This window comes from Eschrichtius robustus, chromosome 9, assembly GCF_028021215.1.
Source record: "Eschrichtius robustus isolate mEscRob2 chromosome 9, mEscRob2.pri, whole genome shotgun sequence".
NCBI classification, from domain to species: Eukaryota; Metazoa; Chordata; class Mammalia; order Artiodactyla; family Eschrichtiidae; genus Eschrichtius; species Eschrichtius robustus.
This window is the reverse complement of record NC_090832.1, coordinates 62,972,997-62,996,904: the sequence shown is the minus strand read 5'-3', so window position 1 is coordinate 62,996,904 and position 23,908 is coordinate 62,972,997.

Here is a 23,908-nt window from a genome sequence, read left to right as displayed (position 1 = left end):
AACTCACACAAGATGAAATAGAGAATCTGAATTGGCCTATATCTATGAAAGAAATTGAATCAATGATTAATAAAACAGAAAACACCAGGACAGATGTGTTCATTGGTGAATTCTACTGAATATTTAAGGAAGAAATTATCTGAATTCTTTATGGTCTCTTTTGGAAGACAGAAGCAGAAGGAATACTTCCTATCCGATTCTATGAGCCCAGCATTAGCCTAAAACCAAAGCATACAAAGACATTACAAGAAAACTACCGACCACTATCTTTCATGAACTTAGATGCAAAAATCCTCAACAAAATGTTAGCAAATCAAATCTGACAATGTAAAAAAAACTATACACCATGGCCAAAAAGAGATTTATTCAAGGTATAAAAGGCCGGTTTAATATTTGAAAATCAATAAATGTAATTCATCACATCAACAAGCCAAAGAAGAAAAATCACATCATCATAATAATAAGGGCAAAAAACCCATTTGATAAAATCCAGTACCCTTTCATCATAAAGACTCTCAGTAAACTAGGAATAGAGGGGAATTTCCTCAACTTAATAAAGAATATCTACAAAAAACCCTACAGCTAACATCATATTTAGTGATGAGAAACTCAAAGCTTTCCTACTAACATCAGGAAAAAGGCAAGGACATCACCTTTCAACAATGTTTGTAAACTTGTACTGGAAGTCCTAGCTAATGGAATAGGACAAGAAAAGTAAATGAAAGGTATACAAACTAAGAAGTAAGAAATAAAACTGTTTTGTTCACAGGTGACATGATCACCTATGTTTAAAATCAGAAAAGAATTGACAAAAAAAAAATCCTGGAACTAATAAGTGATTATAGCAAGGTTGCAAGATACAAGGTTAATATACAAAAGTCAATTGCTTTCCTATACATAAGCAATAGCAAGTGGAATTCAAAATTTAAAACAATGTCAATTACATTATATTCAACAAAATGAAATACTTAGGTATAAATTTTTTAAAAATATGTACATAATCTATAAGAAGAAAACTACAAAACTCTGATGAAAGAAATAAGAAAGAAGCAAAATAAATGTAGAGATATTTCACGTCAATGTATAGGAAGACTCAGTATTGACAAAATGTTAGTTTTTTGCAACTTGTTCTATATATTCCCTGCAATCTCAATCAAAATCCTAGCAAGTTATTTCACGGATATCAACAAACTGATTCCAAAGTTCCTATGGAGAGGCAAAAGACCCAGAATAGTCAACACAATACTGAAGAACAAAGCTGGAGGATTAACACTACCCAATTTTAAAACTTACTGTAAGGCTACAGTAATCAAGATATTGTGGTGTTGAAGAAAGAATAGATAAATAGATTAATGGAACAGAATAAAGAGTCCAGAAATAGATCCACGTAAATATAGTCAACTGATCTTCAATAAAGGAGAAAAGGCAATACAGTGGAGCAAAGATAGTCTTTTCAACCAATGATGCTGGGACAACTGGATATTCACATGCAAAAAAAAGTGAATCCAGATACAGACCCTACACCTTTCACAAAAATTAACTTAAAATGAATCACAGACCTAAATATAAAAATCAAAAGTGTAAAACTCCTAAAAGATAACATAGGAGAAATTTTAGATGACCTTGGATAATGGTAATGACTTTCTAGATACAACACCAATGGCACAATCCATGAAAGAAAGAATTGATAAGCTGGACTTCATTAAAATTAAATCTTCTGCTCTGGGAAAGATACTGTCAAGGGGGTGAAAAGGCAAGCCAGAAACTGGAAGAAAATGCTTACAGAAGAGTCATTTGATAAAGGATTGTTATCCAAAATATACAATGAACTCTTAAAAGTCAATAATAAGTAAACAAATAACCCAGTTAAAACATGGGCCAAAGACTCTAAGAGATACCTCATGAAAGAAGATATACAAATGTCAAATAGCATATGCAAAGATTCCCCACACCATATATCATCAGGGAAATGCAAATTAGAACAACAATGAGATACTACTACCTGCCTATTAGAATATTCAAAATCCAGAACAATGACAACACCAAATGCTAGCAAGGATGTGAAGTAACAGGAACTCTTATTCATTGCTGGTGGGAATGCAAAATAGTATAGCCACTTTGGAAGACAGTTTGGCTCTTGCTTACAAAACTAATCTCACTCAGATCATATGACCTAGAAATTTGTTCCTTGGTATTTAGCCATGAGTTGAAAACTCATATCCACACAAAAATTTGAACACACATGGATTTTTACATCAGCTTTATTCATAATTGCCAAAACTTGGAAGCAACCAAGATGTCCTTCAATAGGTGAATGGATAAACAAACTGTGATACATCCAGACAATTAAATATTACTTATTGCTAAAAAGAATTGTGCTATCAAGCCATAGAAAGATATGGAGGCATCTTCAATGCATATTACTACATGAAAGACACCAATCTTAAAAGGCTGCATACTGTATGATTCCAACTATATGACATTCTGAAAAAATAAAAACTACAAAGACAGTAAAAAGTTTGGTTGTTGCCCTGGGTTAGGGGAGTGGAGGATCAATAGGTGGAGCACAGAGGATATTTTAAGGCAGTGAAACTATTCTGCATGTTACCATAATGGCAAATACAAGTCTATAAAGTTGTCCAAATCCATAGAATATACTACACCAAGAGTGTAAATCCAAAGCTATGGGCTTTGGGTGAAAACAATGTGTCAAAGTAGACTCATCAATCATAACAAATGTATCGCTCTGGTGGGGGATGTTGATTATGGGGGAGACTATGATGTGTGGGTCTGGGAATATATGGGATATCTATGAACCTTCAGGTCAGTTTTGCTGTGAACCTAAAACTATTTATCTTCATTTCTTCCTTTAATTAAAAAATACTTTCATAAATTTATCAGTGCTTTATATTGTGGATACAAGCAAATTAAAAGAAAAAAATAAAAAAACTTCTCAGAGCTTGAGGCACCAGAATAACTGAGTTGAAAATAATGTAGCTGTGTTTCTTGAAAGCAAATTTTTGAGGCTAACAGAATTCGATGTGCCGTAAAATTTTAGTAGGTTGTTGATGAGAAAGACAATTTAAAAAACATGGCAATAATCCTTCAATGTGTCTTTCATTTAGTGGCATGATTTATGACAGCTTCTATACAATACTTTTACATTTGCACCTACCTAAAAACTACATTTTTATAAGCAAGCTAGGAAATGAGCTAATACATAGTAAAGAAGTAAAATTAATTCTGAGCCCCACTCACAAATAGATGTAACCATTTGCATTAAGATGTGTTTGTAAATGTGTCTTTTGATGAAATAGGAAGTTTTCTAAGATGATTACGTTGGAAAGATTTCCTGCATAAACAAAGGCTTACCAGTTTAACTTACTCATTAGTTTTTAGATGCCATCCCTACTCAATTTAAATTGTAAAAGATGTCAGAACTATTTTAGACTATTGACCTTTGGTCTGAGAGCATTGTCAGGAAATTTTTACTTAAATTTGGAGCTTTCCTTCTGTGTACAATTAAATAAAAACATCTTACATGGTCATTTGTCTTTCAGGAACAGAAATATTTCACATTCATAGAACTCTCTTGGGCTATATAGAAAATGAACCACTCCTTAACAGCAGGGAAGTGGAGAGATTTTGTGGAACAGAGTCCCTACATTTTTCCCCATCAAGTAATTCAAACATTCAAGAGTTTACTCATTAATTCTCCTATTGGTTCATTCATTTAGAATTGTATTGATTATCTACCCTGTGATAGGCACTATTCTTAATATTCCCATTACAGAAAAGAAAGTAACATTTCTGCAAGGCACAACCTAAAAATATCTCAATTGCTTGATTTTTGCATAGTATAGATAATCATAATATTCACACCATTTAACCCACAGGAGTATTATGAAACAAAAATTGAGATAATGCAGGACAAAGCCCTTTGAAAAAAATTAACGCACTATAAAAAGGAAAGGAATTGCCATTATTAAAAGTTAAATGGCCTAGATCCCTTTGACTACAAGTTCATGCTCTTATGTCACCTCTTTTCACTTTAACAAGACCATAAAATTGTATACTGTATGGAAACTACAGAGGGTACTGACTGGCCAAAACAACATCTAAACAAGAATCACTTCTGGGAGTTGCTTAATTTTCAAATATTGTTTATTATTCAAATAGAATTTTTAGTGACCCTGAAAGATTTACTTTTAATTTTTCCTGTGTTCAAATAAGTTTAGTTAGAAATCTTACTTGCTATATAAAGGCTTCCTTAAATTTGTTTCTTATAGGTAAATAATCTTTTATTCCTTTGAAATCCATGTTAGTTTATCGATGTATATTTTTATTCCTTAGTGTCATACATTGCTTATTCCTCTGAGACATAATATAATTTGCTTGTTTTAATGCACCTGTCATGTTTTTAACCACACTTTAAAAAAATTAATTTATTACAAAATTTTTAAAAATGTTTTTATGCAATTTTAAAGGTTGCTTTCTATTTACAGTTATTAGAAAATATTGGCTAGATTCCCCCTGTTGTACAATACATCCTTGAGCCTATCTTACACCCAATAGTATAGCCCTCCCACTCCCCTACCCCTATATTGTACACCCACCACTGGTAACCACTAGTTTGTTCCCTGTTATCTGTGAGTCTGCTTCTTTTTGGTTATATCCACAAGTTTGTTGTATTTTTTAGATTCCACATGTATGTGGTATCATACAGTATTTGTCTTTTTCTGTCTGACTCACTTCACTTAGCATAATACCCTCCAAGTCCATACATGTTGCTGCAAATGGCAAAATTTTGTTCTTTTTTTATGGCTGGGTAATATTCCATTGTGTTTATATGTACCACATCTTCTTTATCCATTCATTTGTTGATGGACACTTAGGTTGCTTCCACATCTTGGCAATTGGAAATAATGCTACTATGAACACTGGGGTGAATGTATCTTTTCTAATTAGTGTTTTGGGTTTTTTTCAGATATATACCCAGGAGTGGAATTGCTGGATCATATGGTAGTTCTATTTTTAGTTTCTCAAGAAACCTCCATGCTGTTTTCCACAGTGGCTACATCAATATACACTCCCACTAACAGTATACAAGAGTTGACTACACTTTGAATGCTGGAATCTGATTCATGTCTCTAGCTTCCATAATGCTTAGTAAAGGATCTTATAATGAATAAAGATTGAAATGAAAAAGACTGCACCATCTTTACAGCTGCAATTGCTTTTTCACAAAATTATACATTTCCCCCAACTTTTTATTATAAAAAATTACAAACAGAAAAATCAAAAGTATAATACAGTGAAGAAATATTCAAAAATTTGTATCAACAATTGCTAACATATTTTCAAATATGCTTTCTCTCTTCTTTCTATATACATACACACATAAATAAAAATAATATTTCATAAACTATTAAAGTAAGTTACAGACAACATGATACTTTACTCCTAAATCCTTTAGAGCACAGATCTTTAGAATAAGAACGTTTACATATATAGCAATAATAACACTCACTTCTAATAAAATTGACAATTTCTTAATATCACCTATCATCCAGATCATATTCAGATTTTTCTAATTCTCCCCAAATGCTAGATTGCTATTTTTCAAACTCATAAAGCAATAAAAATTTATGCACTGCTTTTAATTATGTGTCTGTAGTCTCTTTTAGTCTAGGACAATCCTCTCATCTTTTTTCTCCCCCGTGATATTGGATTTTTGAAAAGATTAGGTCAGTTGCTTTATAAAATGTCCCACTTTCTGTATTTGGTTGAATGTTTCCTTGTGGCATCATTTAATGATTCCTCTATCTCATATATTTCCTGTAATTTGGAAATTACATTTATCCTCTTGTGAAATTCATACTATACATTTCTTTCCAGTAATACAATGCAGGTGACACTGTACACTTCACACTGGATCAAATCAAGGTGGCACAAAATGTCATGTTCCAATATCATGTTGCCCCACTATTTTCAATGCTAGTTTTGATCATTTAAGGTGAAAAACTCCCATATTTGTTTATGGTAAAAGTATGTGTTTTTTTTCCCTTTCAAATTACAGTGGATCCTTGAACAACAGGGGTTGAACTGCCTGGGTCCACTTACACAGAGAATTTTTTCACTAAATAGGTATTGTTACAGTACTACATGATCTATGGTTGGTTGAATCCACAGAACTGGAACCACATACATGGAGGAACTGTGCATGTGGAGAGCTGACTATAAAGTCATTCGAGAACTTTCTCTTGCAGGGACAGTAGGTACCCCCTAACCCCCACATTGTTCAAGGGTCAATTATTTTATAAACACCATGGAGATGTTCTGCTCTACAATATCTTTCATCTAATGGCTTTAATATTCATAAATGATTTTTGCATAATAATATTTCATTTCTAATTCTCTCATTCTCTCTACTTTTATCAGCTGGCATTCTGTAAAAAAACGAACTTTCTCTTTTCAACTGGGGTTGAACAATAACTCTACTGAAAGTCCTAGGTTAAGTGCCTGATCCTTTACCTTTAATTATCAACTTTTTTCCTTGCTTTCTGTCACAGCAAAACATCCCAGGTTTGCCTTACATTTTCTTTCTGCCTCAGGTCTGGAATCAACCATTCCTCTAAAGAGTTCTGGTTTCTTTTATTGCAGAATGGTATTTATAAATCAGTGTCTGGATGCTACTTGTGCTCGTTAAGGTGTCACCATTTCTAGGCTTCTGCAGCAGAAGAACAAATATATATTTTAAAAAATCATAAGTTCCTATTAATATTCATCGTTCTGATTTCACATTAGCATTTGTACCTCCTTTGGTTTTCTTTTTTTTTTTTCCTCCTTTGGTTTTCTATTTCTTATTTTTCTCTTACATAAAAATCATATTTTCTAATGACAATACGTTTATCCTGTTACACATTTGTTGATAGCTTTATTCTATATGTGAAACACTTTCAAAATTACAATATAAGTATTATTCCTAACCAAAAAACCCTGATTGAATTTAATATTTTTGTAGTTTTTTTGTTTTGAACCATAATTCAAAAAGACACATGCACCCCAATGCTCATTGCAGCACTATTTACAATAGCCAGGTCATGGAAGCAACCTAAATGCCCATAGACAGACAAATGGATAAGACGATGTGGTACATATATACAATGGAATATTACTCAGCCATAAAAAGGAATGAAATTTGGTCATTGTAGAGACGTGGATGGATCTAGAGACTGTCATACAGGGTGAAGTAAGTGAGAAAGAGAAAAACAAATATCGTATATTAACGCATATATGTGGAACCTAGAAAAATGGCACAGATGAACCGGTATGCAGGGCAGAAATAGAGACACAGATGTAGAGAACAAACGTATGGATACCAAGGGGGAAAAGTGGCAGGGGGGGTGGTGGTGGTGTGTTGAATTGGGAGATTGGGATTGACATATATACACTAATGTGTATAAAATGGCTAACTAATAAGAACCTGCTGCATAAAAAATAAATAAAATTCAAAAATAAATAGAATAATTCTATTAAGAATAATTCTATTAACATCACTCTAATATGTTGGAGTGATATGAAATCATTTTCTTCTCTATATTATCATATCAGTTTAAGGCTCAAATAGTTAATTTGTTTCCATTTGTTTTCAATTTTAGAATGAGGGTTTTTCTTTTTTTTTTAATATGTAAAATTTTTACATAGTTTGAAAACCAAAACTATTTTTTAAAAGACCTACTCACTTCCAATTCTGTTCTCACCACTCCTTTCACCCTTTCCCCATATTCATTCATTTGGGTTATTTTCTGGTTAATGCCTCCTGTTTTCATTTTGCAGAAAAAAAGCAAGTGTGGACATATATTATTATTTTGCCACTTTTTTACACAAAAGATAACATTACGTAAATTGCTCTGTACCTAAATTTATTTCACTTAAAGTATATATTCAAAATCCTGAAATGTTAAAAATTCTGAAATGTTATATTTCAGCTTTTAACCTCTAATTATACAATCATATCTCCAAATGGAGAGCATTTAATGTATTTTTCAATTCTTATGACTCATTATTTCCTAATATATAAATTTATTAATTAATATTTTCAGAAATGGATACTGAATTCAGTCAAATGCTTGTTCAATATCTATGGGCGTGATTTTTCTTCTTTTCTAGTATGGTAAATTATATAATCAAGATTTTAAAATACTTCTGCATTTTGTTATATTTTCCTGGTTAAATTAACAACAAAAAAGCAAGCAAGAAAAAATATTAAGTTCCAGTACAGCCTAAAAGTTTATGAAGAATTTTTAAGGCTGATAATATTAAGAGCAAGGTTTTATTTTTTTAATAAATAATTGCTGGAATACAAATAGTTCAGGTAATATAAAAATGCTTAGCTAACTCCTAGCTTGCTTAAGAAGCAAAAGATTACACCTCTTCTTTCTCATGTATAACTACTATTCAAGTTGGTTTCAAAATAAAGTTCTTGGTCCTATAAAATAGAATTTGGAAGATTTAAGTTTTGAGAATATCCATGCAGGCACTGAGAATGAGGTTGTTATTAAACCTTTGTTAGATCTCATTCCTGGGTTAAATCATAGGATTTTTGTTTTAATACCAACACATCTCTGCATTTCTGTAATAAAACCCTCTTGGCCTTGATGTACTTTTAAAAGTGCTATTGGATTGTCTGCTAACATTTTGCTTAGGATTTTTGCATCAATATTCATCAATTATCTAGCTTTTTTTGTTAGAACTGTTATCAAGTTTAAATATTAATTCCCCTGTGAATCATCTGAGCCTATGCTTTTTGGAAGGACAGTTATTTGAGAATTTTCTCTTTTTGTTAAAATATGTTATTTAAGCTATCCATTTCAATAAGATTTTTTTTAATAGAGTATTTTTTGAGCAGTTTTAGGTGTACAGCAAAATTGAGTGGGAAATAGAGTTCTCAAATACCCCTGCTCCTATGCATATATTCTATGGGTTTTTGACAAATGTGTGATGACATGTATCCACATTTTAGTACCATGCAGAAGAGTTTCTGTGGGCTTTACCTATGCATCTCTCCCTTCTGTCTAACCCCTGTCAACCACCAACCATTTTACCATCTCCATAGTTTTTCCTTTTCCAAAATGTCACTATAGTTGGGATCTCACAGTATGTAGCTTTTTCAGATTGGCATTTTTCACATACTAAATCCTTCCATATCTTTTCATGTCTTGATAGGTCATTTATTTTTTTTTATTTATTTATTTTATTTATTTATTTTTGGCTGCATTGGGTCTTTGTTGCTGTGCACAGGCTTTCTCTAGTTGCGGTGAGTGGGGGCTACTCTTCGTTGCGGTGCGTGGGCTTCTCATTGCAGTGGCTTCTCTTGTTGCGGAGCATGGGCTCTAGGCGTGTGGGCTTCAGTAGTTGTAGTATGCGGTCTCAGTAGTTGTGACTCGCGGGCTCTAGAGCGCAGGCTCAGTAGTTGTGGTGCACGGGTTTAGTTGCTCCACGGCATGTGGGATCTTCCCAGACCAGGGCTCAAACCCATGTCCCCTGCATTGGCAGGCAGATTCTTAACCACTGCGTCACCACAGAAGCCCAGATCATTTACTTCTAATGATGAATATTCCACTGTCTGGATGTATCACAGTTTGTTTATCCATTCATTAACTGAAGGACATCTTGGTTGTTTCCAAGTTTTGGAAATTAAGAATAAAACTGTTATAAACATCCATGTGTATGTAGGTTTCTATGTGGATATAAGTTTTCAATTCATGGTTAAATACCAAGGGGCATCATTAGGCCACATGGTAAGGGAATGTTTAGTTTTGTAAGAAAGAGTCACAGTGTCTTCCAAAGTAACTGTACTATCTTGCATTCCCATCAGCAATGAATGAGAATTTCTGTTGTTCCACATCCTTGTCAGTATTTGGTGATGTCACTGTTCTGGATTTTAGCTAATAGGTGTGTAGTGGTCATCAATATTTTTAATCTTAATGTGCAAAGTCATCTTTTATAAGGTTGCTTTCTTTTTTCCCCCAATGGCTATTTTGTCCTTGTTATTTATTTTGTGTAGTTGTGTTCTCCTTTGTCATTGATTAAGAATCCAAGGGTTTGCTTATTTTGTTGTTTATTTCATGATCCAGATTTGTATTTCTTCATTAGTTCTATTTTTTGTTTTATGCTCATTAATTTCTACTTTTTTCTATAATAGATCATTCTATTTTTCTTCAGTTTATTTTGGAAATTTTTGCTCATTTTTATGGCGTAAGTTTGTTATTTTCATATTTCATTTTTATTTATATAAATACTAAAGAATATGAATTTTTCCTCTAATCACTAATTGTATCCTATAGGTTGAATCCTATATATTTTATTGTATCTTACAGATTTTAGTATATTACATATTCATTGTATTATTTATTAGATAATGTACATTTTGGTTTGTATTTCCCCTTACACTCAAGAGTTGTTTATTAGTGAGTTTAAAAAATTCCTCTGTGGAAGTATTTTGTAGCTGTTATCTTCATTTCTATTTATTATTTAATTTGTAATTACTATTTTTGTTGTATATTTATTATTTATAGTTATTATTTCTATTTATTTATAGTTTTTTTGCACTGTAACTAATGTGTTATTTCTATTTCATTTAACTTGGGGTTCTCTTTGAATTAACACACCATCATTTTTTGTGAGTGGTCTATATGCATCTGAAAAATTATTTTGTGCTCTTATTTTTTGGGTGTCCATGTGAACTATCTTAGACTAAAGTTGTATCAAAGTTGCCCTATATTAGCTTATTTCTGTTTGCATTTCCTCTTTTATTATAATTGTTTTATTAAAGTTGTTACTATGTTATTGATGTGTAGGTATTCATACCTAATACACCTTCATTGTGAATCATGCCCTTTAGCATTATGAAGGGTCATTGTGTTCCCTTTTAATCTTTTTGGTCTGAATTCTACCTTGTTAGACACTGAACTCCAAATGCCTGCTTTATTTGTATATGCCTGCTATACATTTACTCATCTTTTATTTTTGGCCTTTCTGAATCACTTTGTTCTAAAGGTATCTTTTTCATTTAGCAACCAACCTGAAAACACTTTTCTTTAAAGATAGGAGTAAAGTCTATTTGTAATTACTACTATATTGGATTTGTTTGGTTTCAGCTCTGTCATGTTATTTTCTACTTATCATATTTTCTACTATGTGGTCTATTCCTTTTTTTTTTTTAATATTGAAATAGTTTTGGCACTTGGAAAGGCTTATGTTTCTGTTCTAGTGGTATTTTTAACATTTAGTTCCCTATTTCTTCATTTAAACTTGTACACTTGGTTTGTCAGCTTTGAAGAATATTCTTTGACTTTCACCTATTATCTGAGTGGCCATAAGTGAGATTTTCTATCTCTTTCTTCTTTTCCCATTTACTTTGTTCTCTTTCTTTTTTAACTATATCAAGCACATAACATTTGCATACTATTGTTTTAGCTTTACCCCACATTTGTCTTAGTGTTAAATCTGCAATATTAAACTCAACCAGTTTTTTTGCAGATATAATCTCTTGGTGGGCTGAAGTTTGTTTTCTTTTCTTTTTTCTTTTAATATATTTATTTATTTATTTATTTATTTATTTATTTATTTATTTATTTATTTATTTTGGCTGCATTGGGTCTTTGTTGCTGCGCACAGGCTTTCTCTAGTTGCAGCGAGCAGGGGCTACTCTTCGTTGTGGTGCGTGGGCTTCTCATTGTGGTGGCTTCTCTTGTGTGGAGCACAGGCTCTAGGTGCACGGCTTCAGTAGTTGTGGCACGTGGGCTCAGTGGTTGTGGCTTGTGGGCTCTAGAGTGCAGGCTCAGTAGTTGTGGTGCACGGGCTTAGTTGCTCCGTGGTATGTGGGATCCTCACAGATCATGGCTCAAACCCGTGTCCCCTGCATTGGCAGGTGGATTCTTAACCATCTGTGCCATCACGGAAGTCCCTGAAGCTTGTTTTCTATTAGACTACTCAGAAAGGTCTCATCAGTTCAGTGTTCTCTGAGTTCTTCAAGTTTAATTTTTTTTTTACAGATTTTATATTTGAAGAACAGCTTGGCTAAATACAAAATTCTTGTTTCTTAAGATTTTTTCTATTGTTTTCAATGTGACGTGGTTGTCAAGAAATTAGATGCTGAAACGACTTTTTTTCCTTTGTAAGCAGGACTTTTTTGCCTGAAGACCCAGAGGACATTTTCTTGCTCTTTATTAAAACCTGCTGGTTTTATTCATATAAGTCTTATAGTTGACCATTCTACTAAATTTTCCCAAGTATATGGGAAATGTATAAATTCAGGTCATCTTATATTTTGAGGAGGTCTCCTTGCATTACAGTTTCAAAGATTATTTTAAAAATTATTTTGTTCTGGTTTTCTGCCAATCTTCTCTATCACTCTGTCTTCTTTTTACTTTATGCCTTTCTTCATTTCAGTTAAATTTTCTTGGCACTTTGACTTCTCTCCTCTCTGATGCTTGTAACTTTTGGACTTGCCTATACTCCCCTGTGCATCTTGTAGTTCAGGTTCCTTACCTGAGGAGATTTTATCTTTTATTTTAATTTCCTTCCTGGGCTCAAATTCCATTTCACATCTGTCTGGCATCTTTCCATTTTTGATTCTGAGATTTTTAATTTCTAGTTTCTGGTGCTCTTTAATCTGCCATTATATTTGTCTCATTAGAATGTTGCATTATAATTTTCCTCTTATATTTCAGTGCCTATTTTTTAAATAAAAGACTTTACAAAAAGGCTTTTAAAGTAATGTTCAAAGGATTTGTTTCTTATTTCTTAGTTTCTTCTTAGAACTTAATACAAATGTTGAGTTCTTTCTTTGATTCATGTTTATGTGTTTTGAATTTTCCTGGACCCACAATATATAGGTGATAGTGTGAGGATGAGTGGATGAAGAGGTTTGGATATCTTACCCAGCATCTTAGTACAAAATTGTCTTTTCATGGGTATAGTGGAGCAGTTTCTTTAATAAATGGAGAATTTTTGCCTTGGTTCTGTGAGATATTTTGACACTGCCCTTTTAGATTTTCCTTCTTCACCTTAACTGTCAGCCATCTCAGGATTACCTCCTAGGGTGTTTCCTTCTCCTCTTATCAAGGCTAGCACCTCTCAGGCCAAGCAATTTCTAAGAATCTTTTTTTCAACTTCCTAGTTACCAGTGCACTAATGCATCAGATCTTAGACATGTTGCCAGTCCTTCCACTCTCATTTGGATTCCTCTTCTTCTGGAGATAAATCTGAGCTGATATTATCTGTATTCTACTACCCCTGGGCCCTAGCTTCACTCTTCTTCCTTCCATGCAATTCCTGCTTGACTCTTTGCTCTGGTGTAGATTCTGGAGATTATTGCATTGATCTTATATTTTTATCCATATTACATGCAAATTTCATCTTGCAGCATTCTCTCACTCTTAATTACACTGTCAGCAGGTCCACAGTTAATTTTGATTCTTTTTTCTTTTTTTTTTTTGGTCTGCATGTTTTTGGCCCACATGCTATGGCAACTATAGAAAAATAGAATTTTTATGCTTATTCTAATCCAATAACCTCAGGAACGGTTATTAACAAGAATAGAGCTCTATTGTAAATCTTTTTCAATCTTTCCAGTCAAGAAGTCTAATCAACTTAAAACATGGTAGCTGATTCCTGGGGAAATTTCCAATGCTCAATATATTTAAAGGAATTTTGGAGGAGATTAAGATGGTGGAGTAGAGGGACATGGAGCTCAGCTCCTTTCACAAATACATCAAAAATACATCTACATGTAGAACAATTCTCACAGAATACCTACTGAAAGCTTGTAGAAGATCTCATACAACCAAAGCTGCAAGAAAGATCCCCATGTAGCCAGGTAGAAGGAAGGGAAAAGGGAGAAAAGGAATTGGGACGGGAGCATCCCTAGTCGGGAATTGTGAAAGAGGAAAGGTTCCCTCACCCTGGGAATCTCCTTTACCAACTAGTCTTCTGGGACAGATAGGGAACTTCAGCAAAGTGCCAGAGCTGGCCTGCTGCCCCGACAGGGTAGAGAGCGATCAGTGCTGAAACTTGAGCTTCAGAAGACAGATCCGGGGAGAGGACTCTGATTGGCCAAATGGAGACATCCCAAAGGGCCTGGAGTGTGTCCTGGGGTGCAACTGGGGGCACATGCAGGATGGAGAACGAGTCCACCATAGGAGCCCAACTGTCAACACAGGAAAGGAGAGGCACGGATACACCATAGCAGTCTCATTGTCAGCTTGCTCACAGTAGGGTGTGGCTCCAGCCACTGCAGGTTCTGTGAACTTTGTGGGCGTGCACATGTGGAAGTAGGGCTGAAATCTGAGCAGATTACCTGCAATCCCATGGCAGGTGTTAGGACATGGCTCTGGCAGGTTCTCCCTCTAGTGGATTTTGAGACAAGGACTGCACATGTGCACCTCAGGGACATCTAGCTGATTACTGGAGCTCCCAAGAGGAGGGAGCCCCTCAGGGCAGTGCCAGCAACAGTGATCTTTGTGGGTACATACACCAGGTGGCAGGCAGCATCACAGAATCACACGTCCCAGCAGACAGCTCCTGGGGAAGAACACACAGTGGCTCCTTCCCAGCATGAGTGGTACAGTCCTGCCTACCTCACACCCCAGTTTAGAACTAGATCTGGGGGCCTCTACTCCAACAACTTGTGAACAGACCCTGCCCCCGACTGGGCTGTGATAACCACAGAGCAAAGAGGAGACCCTGCCCAACAGCCAGTGCAGGCTCTGGTCACCACACCAAACACACCCCCTATCAAGGGGACAAGGGCCAGCACACCCTGAATAAAGACATAGGAAGCATCTACACCCAAAGAGCACTTGTACCAAAAATATTGGTCTTGAGCAGACTACACAGGGATGCTCCTACATAAAAATAGCCCTCCAAGATCACAGTAGATAACTGTTTCTCCTAAATTCATAGAGTCAGAGAAATATAAGTAAAATGAAAAAACAGCAGAACTACTCCCAGTTAAAAGAACAAGAGACATCTCCTGAAAGAACAATAAAACAGACCTCTCCAGTCTACCAAACCCTGAGTTCAAAAAGGAAGTGATAAAGATGCTGAAGGAATTAAGAAAGGCTATTGACAGAAACGAAGATCACTGTAACAGGGAACTAGAAACTATAAAGCGGAGCCAATCAAAATTAGATAACCCAATTGCTGAGATGAAAACTGAGCTAAAGGCAATAAATAGCAAACTAAATAATGCAGAAGAAAAAAATAATTGATATGGAAGATAGAATAATGGAAATCACCCAATCAGAACAGCAGACAGAAAGACAAATGAAAAAAGAAAAAGCAACATACAAGATCTTTGGGATATATAAAGTGTGCCAAACTATGCATAATATGTATCCCAGAAGGAGAAGCAAGAGAAAAGGGGATCGAAGATGTATTTGAAGAAATTATGGCTGAAAACATCCCAAATCTAAAGAAGTAAACAGATATCCAGATAAAGGAAACACAGAGGGTCCCAAACAAGATGAACCTAATCAGACATACTCCAAGACGTATCATAATTAAAATAGCAAAAGTTAAAGATAAAGAGAGGATTCTAAAGCAGGAAGAGAAAGACAGAGTCAGTTACAAGGGAACCCCAATAAGACTATCAGTTGAGTTCTCTACAGGAATGTTGCAGGCCAGAAAGGAGTGGCATGATATATTCAAAGTGCTGAAAGGGAAAACCCTGTAACCTAGGAAACTCTATCCAGCACAATTATTCTTTAGAACAGAAGGAAAGATAAAGAACTTCTCAGGCAAGCAAAACTAAAAGAATTCATCAATACTAAACCTATCCTAAAAGAAATGTTGCAGGGTCTTCCCTAAATGAAAAAGAAGTAAGAATCTATAGGAAAGAGAAAATCCGATGAGGAAAGGCAAATATATAGTAGGAATTAAAGATCATTTAAATAAGGCAGTAGGCATATTAAAAGACAAAAAATTGTAAAAGCAACTATAACTACAATAAACAGTTAAGGTATATGCATGAAGATGTAAAATATGACATCAAAAACACAAAATGTGGGGAAGGAGAGTAAAAAATATAGATCTTTTAGAATGTGTTTGAACATAAATGACAAACAGTTTAAAACAAATAAACATAACTATGGGTCAACATACATGAACCCACTGGTAATCACAAATCAGAAAGCTACAGTGGATACACAAACACCAAAAAGAAAGGCACACAAGCATATTACTAAAGAAAATCATCAAATCACAAGGGCAGAAACAAAAATAAATAAATAAATGAACAAAGAAGAACTATAATAACAACTGGAAAACAAGGAATAAAATGGCAATAAGCACACACCTATCAATAATTACTTTAAATGTCAACGGACTAAATGCTTTGAACAAAAGACACAGGATGGCTGACTGGATAAAAAACAAGACATTTCAATATGCTGCCTACAAGAGACTCACTTCAGGACTAAACACACACACAGACTAAATATGAAGGAATGGAAAAAGATATTTCACAAAAACAGAAATGACAAAAAATAGGGGACAGCAATACTCATGTCAGACAAAATATACTTTAAAACAAAGCCCATTAAGAAAGACAAAGAATCAGAAAGAGAAAAACAAATATCATATATTAATGCATGTATGTGGAACCTAGAAAAATGGTACAGATGAGCCAGTTTGAAGGGCAGAAGTTGAGACACAGATGTAGAGAATGGACATATGGACACCAAGGGGGAAAACTGCGGTGAGGTGGGGATGGTGGTGTGCTGAATTGGGCGATTGGGATTGACATGTATACACTGATGTGTATAAAATTGATGCCTAATAAGAACCTGCAGTATAAAAAAAAACAAACAAAACAACTAATACTAAACTTTCATTGGGTTATTTGTATGGAAATATGTTAATATAAATGTTTCAGACATTACATGAAATTTCTAAAAATCTTATATTTGTATTTGTATGGAAATATGTATGGAAATATGTTAATATAAATGTTTCAGACATTACATGAAATTTCTAAAAATCTTATATTTGTATTTGTATGGAAATATGTATGGAAATATGTTAATATAAATGTTTCAGACATTACATGAAATTTCTAAAAATCTTATATGTTCTGGTATAATGTTATAAGTAATAATCCTAGTTATTACTTTAAAATGTATATCTCAGAAATAACTAATTTTCTTGTCAACTGCATTATTATGAACTTTCATCAAATCTTTAACCGTGGTCATTTTTAAGTCTTTTGTCATTTACAGACAGTTCTGGGTGTACTCTGATGATTTTGCAAATATGTTCCTATAAAAGGGTTTCATCTTCAAGAAATTCACGGAAAAGACTCTGACAAGTACAGGTTTCTGGTAACTGACTGTACTGCTGAACTGAATGAATAAGCATTTTCAGAACTCTAATGAAAAACTGATGAACTCATAAAAGTGCTAACAAAAGATCAAGATGAAAAAAAAAATTAATTACATGGGACTGAGTGAACTGAGGAGGATGAGTATAATTTTTGTGACTTTCTGTCTGAATTAAAAAAAAAAAAATCCCACAAGGACTTAGAGGCAAAGAATATACAAATCAATTTTCACTGCAAAGTAAAGGAGCTGTTACAGTGGAGGATTACTGGACTGAATGTCAATATTATGACATAGTATGAGTGTGTTTCATGTTTGGTAATTGCAATCATTGTTGCTTTTGTTGTGGTCATCCATGTACAATGCTTGGTGGCAGTCTATTTATCTCTTGTAAAAATAAAATACAGTGTGTGTGTGTGAAAAAAAAAAAAAAAAGAAAGACAAAGAAGGACACCATATCATGACAAAAGGATCAATACAAAAAGAGGAGATCACACTCATTAACATATATGCACCCAATATAGGAGTACCTAAATATGTAAAACAAATACTAACAGACATAAAGGGAGAAATTGATGGGAATACAATAATAGTAGGAGACTTTTACACCCACTGACACAAATGGAGAGATCTTCCACACAGAAAATCAATAAGGCAACAGAGATCCTAAATGACACAATAAAACAGACTTAACTAATATCTACAGGATACTACATCCAAAAAAAAAAAAACCAGAATATACATTCTTTTCAAGTACACACGAAACATTCTCTAGGATAGACCGTTACTAGGACACAAAACAAGCCTCAACAAATTTAAGAGGACAGAAATTATTGCATGGATCTTTTCTAACCACAATGGCATGACACTACAAATCAACCACAGAAAAAGAAATGAGAAAAAAGCAATTGCATGAAGACTACAAAACATACTACCAAAAAGCCAATGTGCCAAGAATGAAATCAAAGAGAAAATTTTTTAAAATACCTTAGATGAACAACAATGAAAATATAACCATACAAAATCATGGGATGCAACCAAAGTAGTTCTTAGAAGAAAGTTCACAGCGATACAGGCCTTCCTCAAAAAAACAAGTAAAATCTTAAACAACTTAACTTACAACCTAAAAGAATTAGTAAAAGAAGAACAAACAAATTGTAAAGTCAGCAGAAAGAAGGACATAATAAAAATTAGAGAGGAAATAAATCAAATAGAGATAAAAACAATTTAAAAAATCAATAAAACCAAGAGCTGGTGTTTTGAAAGCATAAACAAAATCAACAAACCTCTGGCCAGGCTCACCAAGAAGAAAAGAGAGGACCCACAATAAACAAAACAAGAAATGAAAGAGGAAAAATAACAACCAATACCACAGAAATACAAAATACCATAAAAAATATTATGAACAGATATATGTCAACAAAATGGGCAATGTAGAAGAAATAGACAAGTTTCTAGAAATATATAGCTTGCCAAAACTGAATTAATAAGAAACAGGTAATTTGAACAGACCAATCACAAAAGTGAACTAGAATCTATAATAAAACAACTCCCTGAAAACAAAAGTCCAGGACCAGATGGTTTCACAGGAGAATTCTACCAAATATACAAAGAAGAACTTATACCTATCCTCAAACGTTCCAAAAGATTGAGTAGGGAATGCTCCCAGAGTCATTATATGAACTCACCATAAACCTAATACCAAAACCAGACAAAGACACTAACAAAAAATATAATTACAGACCAATATCTTTGACAAATATAGGTTCAAAAATCCCCACAAAATATTATCAAGCCAAACCCAACAACACTTGGATCCATTATCAAGTCGGATTCATTCCAGGGTCAAAAGGATGGTTCAACATACATAAAATCAATGTGATATACCACATTAGCAAAAAGGAAAGACAAAAACCACATGATCATTTCAATAGATGTAGAAAAAGCCTTTGATAAAATTCAACAATCATTCATGCTAAAAAATCTCACCAAAGTGGGTATAGAGGGAACATATCTCAACATAATAAAAACTACTTATGACAAACCCACAACCAACATAATAATAAATGCTGAAAAGCTGAAAGCCTTCCCGCTAAATTCTGGAACAAGATAAGGATGCCCACTCTCACCTCTTCTATTCAACATAGTATTGGAAGTCCTAGGCACAGCAATCAGACAAGAAAAAGAAATAAAAGCTATCCAAATTGGAAGGGAAGAGGTAAAATTGTCATTTTATGCAGATGACATGATTCTCTATATAGAAAACCCTAAAGACTCCATACAAAAACTATATGAGCTGATAAATGAATTCAGCAAGGTAGCAGCTTACAAGAGTAATATGCAGAAGTCTGTTGCATTTCTTTACACTAACAATGAAAAGAAAAGGAAAACAATCCCATTTACAGTTGCTTCAACAACAACAACAACAAAAACCTAGGAATAAACCTAACCAAGGAGCTGAAAGACTTCTACACTGAGAACTACAAAACAATGATAAAGGAAATCAAAGATAATTCAAGGAAATGGAAAGATATCCCATGCTCTTGGATTGGAAGAATTAATACAGTTAAAATGGCCACACTACCCAAAGCAATCTATAGATTTAATGATATCTCTATCAAATTACCCATGACATTTTTCACAGAACTAGAACAAATTATGCTAAAATTTATGTGGAACCATAAAAGCCCCAGAATTGCCAAAGCAACCCTGAGGAAAAATTACAAAGCTGGAGGCATAAACCTCCAGGACTTCAGATAACACTACAAAGCTACAGTGATCAAAAGAGCATGGTATTGACACAAAAACAGATATATGGATCAATGGAACAGAATACAGAGCCCCAAAATAAACCCACTCACCTATGGTAAATTAATCTTTGACAAAGGAGGCAAGAATATACAGTGGAGAAAAGACAGTCTCTTAAACAAGTGTTGGGAAAGCTGGACAGCCACATGTAAATCAATGAAATTAGAACACTGCCTCACACCGTATACAAAAATAAACTCAAAATGGCTTAAAGACTTAAACATGATACCATAAAACTCCTAGAAGAGAATATAGGCAAAACATTCCCTGACATAAATGGCACCAATCTCCCAAGGTAATAGAAATAAAAGCAAAAATAAACTAATGGGATCTAATAAAACTTATAAGCTTTTGTTCAGCAAAGGAACCCATAGACAAAATGAAAAGACAACCTACGGATTGGGAGAAAATATTTGCAAATGATGTGCCCAACAAGGGCTTAATTTCCTAAATATGCAAACAGCTCATACAACTCAATAACAAAAAAACAAACAAGCCAATCAAAAAATGGACTGAAGACCTAAATAGACATTTCTCCAAAGAAAACATACAGATGGCCAATAGGCACATGAAAAGATGCTCAACACTGCTAATTATTAGAGAAATAGCAAGTCAAAACTACAATGAGGTATCACCTCATACTGGTAAGAATGGTCATCATCAAAAAGTCTACAAATAATAAATGCTACAGAGGGTGTGGAGGAAAGGGAACTCTCCTACACTGTTGGTGGGAATGTAAATTGGTGCAGCCCCTATGGAGAACAGTATGGAGATTCCTTAAAAAACTAAAAATAGAGCTACCATATGATCCAGCAATCCCACTCCTGGGCATATATCCAGAAAAGACAAAAGCTCTAATTTGAAATGAAACATGCACCCAAAATGTTTATAGTGGCACTATTTACAATAGTCAAGATATGGAAGCCACCTAAGTGTCTATCAGCAGATGAATAGATAAAGAAGAAAAATATATATATAAATATATACACACATATACACACACACACACACACACACAATGGAATATTAGCCATAAAAAAGAATGATACCATTTGAAGCAACATGGATGGACCTAGAGATTATCATAGTAAGTGAAGTAAGTTAGGGAAAGACAAATATTATATGATATCATTTATATGTGGAATCTAAAAAATAGTACAAATGAACTTATTTACAAAACAGTAACAGACTCAAAGATATAGAAAACAAACCTATGGTTACAAAAGGGGAAGGGGGTTGCGAGTGATAAATTGGAAATGTGGGATTAATAGATGCATACTACCATATGTAAAATAGATAAACAACAAGATTTACTGTATAGCATAGGGAACCATATTCAATATCTTGTAATAAGCTATAATGGAAAAGAATTCAAAAAATTTATATAGATAGATACATATATTTTTGCATAACTGAATTACTCTGCTGTGCACCTGAAACTAACACAATATTGTAAATCAACTATACTTCAATAAAAAAGACATAAAAAGAAAAAAACAACAACAACAACAACAAAAAACTTTTCTGTAATGATCATTTTACCTCTATCCTATGAACCAGTTTGGAAATTCCATTATTACTTCAGTAAGTACCACTTATGGGAAAACTCTGCATAGGTAAATGTAATTGTAACTACAGCCTTAGAAGTTAACTGAATTTGCTAAGCAATATTCTATCTTTCTAATATATTTCACTATTGTAAGCGAACTTTTTCCTTCACTTATTAAACTCTTTCTTACAGTTTGAGAAATGGCAAATTATAATATATATATATATACACAAACGTATATGTATATATACGTTTACATATATTTTTTTCTTTTCATGGATTCATGGATTCTTGATTTCCCTATTTCTTGTGTTTTGGGGCATGGACATTCACAATCACAGTGAAAATTAGAGTAGAAAATACCAATTAATACATTGGAATAGGCAATATAATAATTGTGGCTTGTGATCTGATGACATTAACCTTTCTCCCTAAAATGAAAAAATTACTTTCTTTCCACATGATATTTTATTACTTTTAAGAAGTCACACACTATGAAATGCCTCCCAGTTTTATAAATGTAAAGTAAGTAATGAATCACCCAATGAAGCTTATAGTAAACAGGCCACACTTTTATCTATGCAGTCAGATTTTCATGCATGCCTTACACTTAATATTCAACTCAAGACAAACAGATAATTGAATAAAAGTAAATTTAAAAAAGCAAACATGAAGTTTCTAACTATGTAAGAAACATGTTCCTATTGCATTGTATCATTTAATGAGATCAAGTACAACCAGAAATATTTCTTTGCATGTGTAATTAGTAGGCAACCAAAGTAATACCATAGTACATTCTAAGAATATATTAATGTACATAAAATAAAACTACAGACTCAAGAAGAATATATCATTTTTTCTCACAATTTTGGAGTATGTTTAGAACTCTTGCTTGTAAGGAATTAACTCACGACTATGAACAAATCAGATCTCGTAAAGACAATGGTGTCAAATAAGGAATACATCCAGACAATACCTTATTAAAAAAAATAGTAAAAAAAAGACACCAATTTTTTTTTTTACTTATGTTTAATTTTTTTAAATTGAAGTATTGTTGATTTACAACATCATGTTAGCTTCTGGTGTACAGCAAAGTGATTCAGTTATATATACATATACATATATATATTTATTCTTTTTCATATTCTTTTCCATTATGGTTTATTACAGGATATTGAGTATAGTTCCCTGTGCTATACAGTAGGACTTTATTGTTTGTCCATTCTGTATATAGTAGTTTGTATCTGTAATCCCCAAATCCTAATTTATTAAGCATATTAAGCATAAAATGGAGTTGTGCTTAATTTTAAATGAATAATTACTTATGGAATCAAGCTTAATGTGCGCCTCCCTTGTGTGTGTGTCACTGTTCTAGGATTTATAGGGGATAAAAAGATATAGTCTCTTTCCTCATGAATATTACAACCAATTGAGAAATAAGAGACATACACCTGCAACAGTTATATGTAAAACAAAGATGATTATATAACATCGTGTTCCACATGTAACTTACTCAAGGGTTAAATATGTTACAGATTAAAAAAAGGATAATTGAAAGTCAGTAATATTAAAGTTCAGAAGCAATTAGGAATAACAAGACAGTCAAAGGAGCAAAATATTGGGAGAGATTATGATTTACAGCAATTAAGCAGCTGACCTTGGTGTTAATCTAGGGCGGGTTTTAGCGTACCTGGTTCTTGAGATTGATGAATCAAGTGATGATCTAGTGGGAAAAATTGAAGTCTTATTAGGGTGAGCTTCCTGAGTGGATAAAATTGGTAAAATGAAAGTTTCTTTAATAAACAGGGACTTTTTGCTAGGATTTATTGAGATATTTTGACACTACCTTTTTTCAATTTTCCTCCTTTACCTTAACTACCAACCATCTCAGAGTTACCTTCTTCTTCTAAGGTGATGTAAGGGATGACAAGTAAGAGAACTGTGATTGACAAGAGCAAGAGCTTCTTTTCAAGACACTTCCAACAGGGTAGTTTCTAGTGAAGACTAAGATAGAACCATACTGCTGTGTGGTGGATACACAATAGCAACAAATGGAACATAAATTTCTAATATTACCACTGTAAAATACAGTGAGAAGAGAGAAATAAATAGGATAGAAAAGAAAAATATGGGTCAAGAACCAAAGTATAAAGGAAGGTAGTGAAGG